Consider the following 4881-nt stretch of genomic DNA (forward strand, 5'->3'; position numbering starts at 1 on the left):
AGTGAAAATACAGGCATTTTTTTGTCTCACCTATATGGCAAAGGTGCCTCGTGGCACCCACCTGTGCAACCTGGGAGCAACACGTGTGACCTATATGATCAGTTGCTGGGGAATTTAGTAATTTCAAAAAATTTCCTACGCCAAACAAGGATCTATCTATGGAGAAACCAACAACGAGCAAAGGGGTAGATCATCTTCATACCCTAAGTGGAAGCGTTGCTATGAACGTAGTTGATGGAGTCGTACTCGCAACGATTCAGATCGCGGTGGATTCCAATCTATGTGACGAACAACGGCACCTCCGCGTTCAACACACGTGCATTCTGGTGACGTCTCCAACGCCTTGATCCAGCAAGGAGGGAGGAGAAGTTGAGGGAGAGAGCTTAGGCAGCACGACGGCGTGGTGGCGGTGGAGCTACGTGGTACTCCAGCACGGCTTCGCTAAGCACTACGGAGGAGGAGGAGGAGGCTAGGAGGGGTAGGGCTTCGCCGAGAGAGAGGTAATTGTCCGTCTCAAAAGGCCAAAACCCTCCACTATATATAGGAGGAGAGGGAGAAGGTGCTCACCCTTTAGGGTTTCCCACCCTAAAGGGTGCGACAGCCCTAGGGGCCAAGGAGGGCGGCGGCCAAGGGGTGGAGTGCCCTAGGGTGGACCTTTGAGGCCCAAGTTGGCCTCCCACGCCTAGGGTTTGCCCCTCTCCACCCTTGCTGCGCCTTGGGCCTCTTGTGGAGGCACACCAGCCTACATATGGGCTGGTTACCTTCCACTCTTAGCCCATGGAGCACTTTGGGGATGGTGGCCCTTGCCGGTGGACCCCCAGAACCCTTCCGATGGTCCCGGTACATTACCGGTGTCGCCGAAACAATTCCGGTTACCAAATCCTCACTTCCTATATACCAATCTTTACCTACGGACCATTCCGGAGCTCTTCGTGACGTCCGAGATCTCATCTGGGACTCCGAACAACCTTCGGTAACCACGTACTTAATTTCCCTATAATCCTAGCGTCATCGAACCTTAAGTGTGTAGACCCTACGAGTTCGGGAGACATGTAGACATGATCGAGACACCTCTCTGGTCAATAACCAACAACGGGGGTCTAGATATCCATGTTGGTTCCCACATGTTCCACGATGATCTCATCGGATGAACCACGATCTCAAGGATTCACTCAATCCCGTATACAATTCCCTTTGTCTACCGATATATAACTCGCTCGGGATTTGATCGTCGGTATCCCCATACCTTGTTCAATCTCGTTACCGGCAAGTCTCTTTACTCGTTCCGTAGTACATCACCCCGTGATTAACTCCTTAGTCACATTGAGCTCATTATGAGGATGTTCTACCGAGTGGGCCCTGAGATACCTTTCCATCATTTGGAGTGACAAACCCCAGTCTCGATTCGTGCCAACCCAATAGACACTTTCGGAGATACCCGTAGTACACCTTTATAGCCACCCAGTTACGTTGTGATGTTTGATGCACCCAAAGCATTCCTACGGTATCCGGGAGTTGCACAATCTCATGGTCTAAGAAAACGATACTTGACATTAGAAAAGCTTTAGCAGTCGAACTACACGATCTTGTCCTATGCTTAAGATTGGGTCTTGTCCATCACATCATCTATCTATTATATACTCAAAACAATAGAAAACGAACGGTGAAAACAATAGAAAACGAACGGTGAAGATTTACCACTTTATAGTTATGATATTTGAACGGCCTAGATTATCAGCCCAAGTGCTAGAAACGTTTTCCGGTAAAAAAAACTCAATGTGGACAACTCATTTTTCCACACGTTCAATAAAAAATAAGAAGTCTGGACCCCTACTTATTTTTTAGTGATTCACATTGAGAAAACTAATTTTCCCTACGCATCTCTGAAAAAAGACTTTTTGTCTACTCAGATTTGAAAATAGTTTTGTACGTATATACATATGAGATGGATATTGATGGTATGTGAACAACTACTTTTTCCACGTTCAATAAAAAAATGTCTGGATTATTCCTACTTCTTTTTTACCGTTTCATGTTGGGAAAATTAATATTCCCTACCCATCCCTAAAAAAGACTTTTTGTCTACTTAGATTTGAAAATATATTTGTACGTATACATATCAAATGGATTATAATGGTTCAGATATACACAGGTTAATCATTGGACATAAACAAGCATGACCATAGTCTGCCTCCTGTATATGAAGTCTATTTTTTTTTTTGGGACACACAATAGCATATCACCTGTACACGTCTACATTAGTTTCCGGTCCAGCTCAATAGAAAAAAAACTTAGTGTGCCAAAACTACTCCAAACGTGATGAAAGATGGGTCCGATTTGTGAGGGCTATGATTTACCGGTGGATCTTTCCAACGTATAGACTCCATGTAGAAATATAATTTCTACGCATGCCAGACTCTTTTTCTCTCTTAATCGTTGAACTATGTGCTGCTCCTTCAAACTATCTCATGCCGTCATCTTATCTCCCTCATCGATCCACTACAACAATAATCCATGTGCCACGGATCCATCAACATCTTTATTTTCTCTACGAATATACCTCGATGATTCTACCAATGGTATAATAAGAAAAGTAATCGTCACCATCATATATAATTTTTTTAGCGAGGAAAACATCTTACCAAGGAAATGTCAGATGATTGTCCATAAAAACGTTACGCTTGGTACGAGTTTTTCAAAGTGGTGCAACTTTGAAAATCTACTTCATCTAAGTATATTATAAACTAATTCTCTATAATGGAGGAAACTTTAAAATGCATGAACCACAACACCAGTTAAAACATATTAGACCCCAAGCTATAATTGTGATTTTCTTACAGAAAACTATTTATATTTCATGACTTTAATACGTAAGAAATTATTGGAAAATTCGTTTCTGAGTCCATTCTCATCTGCTCCCTCTCACGAAAAAAATCAAAACAAATACTAAATAAATTTAGAAAATTCCAATTTTTTTGTGTGGTAGATATTTTGATGCGTGAGGTTCGCTCCAAATTTTTAGTTGTTTGGACATCTGAGCAATGCTCGGCAAAAAAGACAAATCGATCAAAAAAATTCGTGAACAGTACACGTTTTTCACAGACTCTAATTTGTTTTTTTGCCGAGAGATGCTCAGATGTTCAAACAACTAAAAATTTGGAACAAACCTCACGCATCAAAATATCTACCACACAAAAAATATTTTTTTAATTTGTTTTGATTTTTTTCATCGGCGCGGGTGCAGATGCACCCGCGAGCCGAAACGCCGCTCTCGAAATTATTTTGTTATAAACATACCAAAGCCATGTTATAGATGAACCAATTTCAGTGACACATACAAAATACCTAGCCGAGAAAATGTGCGGGTCACACTACTAGTTCTCCTAATGATGTGATCCCGTTATGAATGACATCCAATGTCCAGGATCAGGAAACCATGAACATCTATTGATCAACGAGCTAGCCAACTAGAGGCTCACTAGGGACACATTGTGATCTATATATTCACACATGTATTACTGTTTTCGGTTAATACAATTATAGCATGAATAATAGATAATTATCATGAAGAAGGAAATATAATAATAACCACTTTATTATTGCCTCTAGGGCATATTTCCAACAGTCTCCCACTTGCACTAGGGTCAATAATCTAGTTCACATCACTATGTGATTGCAATGAATCTAATACCCATACAGTTATGGTGTTTGATCATATCTTGCTTGCGAGAGAGGGTTTTAGTCTAAGGGTCTGAAACATTCAGATCCGTGTGCTCTTTACAAATCTCTATGTCATACTACGTTGCTACTACGCTCCTCTTAGAACAATTCTAACTGGCCGCCCCACTATACGAATCCGTCTTACTACTCATAGTCATCCGGATTAGTGATAAAGCTTGCATATACGTAACTCTTTACGACGAACCCTTTTATCAGCTCCATAATCGGGAAATATTCCTTAGTTCACTGGTTACTAAGGATAACTTTGACCGCTCACTACTGGAAAAACATAATTTGCCGACAGCTTTATGCTTTGCCGTCACCAATTTCACGGGGCTGACAGCAAAGAGACTTTGCCCTCAGCCAAAATAGATGCTGACGGCATAGGAGGGGCTGACGGCAAAGAAAATCTATGCCGTTCGCTTGATCTAAGCCGGTAGCCAGCTGACGGCAAAGGACCAAAAAGCTGTCGGCATAGGAAGGCTGACGGCATAGGGGCCTAACCCGGTCGCCGCCTCGACCAATGCTTAACGGGGGCCGTCTTTGCCGACACCCAGCTGAGGGCAAAGACTAACGGCTGTATTTGCTGACAGCTGGCTGAGGGCAAAGACAAATGCCTTATCCCCCCGTGCCACGACCTCTTCTCTCTCTCACGTGCACGTATATCTCCCACCCTGCTCTCCCGACCCGCCATGCGCCGCCCCGCCCTGCGCCGCCCCGCGCCCGCCCCGCCCTGCGCCGCCCCGCGCCCGCCCTGCGCCGCCCCGCCCCGCCGCCGCCCCGCGCCAGCCATCGGTGGACTCGCCGGTGAGCTCCTGCTCCCCTTTTTTTTGTTTTTTTGTTTATTTTTTCTATGTTAGGGCCTCTTAGATCCTATGAAACGTTTGAAATGGAAGCCTTAGTTAGTATTAGTTAGTACTAGCTTTAGTTAGATTTAGTTAGCAATACATGTTAGTACATGTAAGTATTAGTATTAGTTAGCATTAGTTAGTATTAGCTTTAGTTAGATTTTTAGTTAGATTTAGTTAGCAATACATGTTAGTACAACTAAGTATTAGTAAAATAAAAAGAAGAAAAGAAATAGAAGAAGAGAAGAGTAACAAAATTTGAATAATAAATTATTAATAATAGATGTTAGTATTAGTTAGCTTCATTACCGCG

The sequence above is a fragment of the Hordeum vulgare genome, chromosome 1H (genome assembly GCF_904849725.1).
Source record: "Hordeum vulgare subsp. vulgare chromosome 1H, MorexV3_pseudomolecules_assembly, whole genome shotgun sequence".
Taxonomy (NCBI): Eukaryota; Viridiplantae; Streptophyta; class Magnoliopsida; order Poales; family Poaceae; genus Hordeum; species Hordeum vulgare.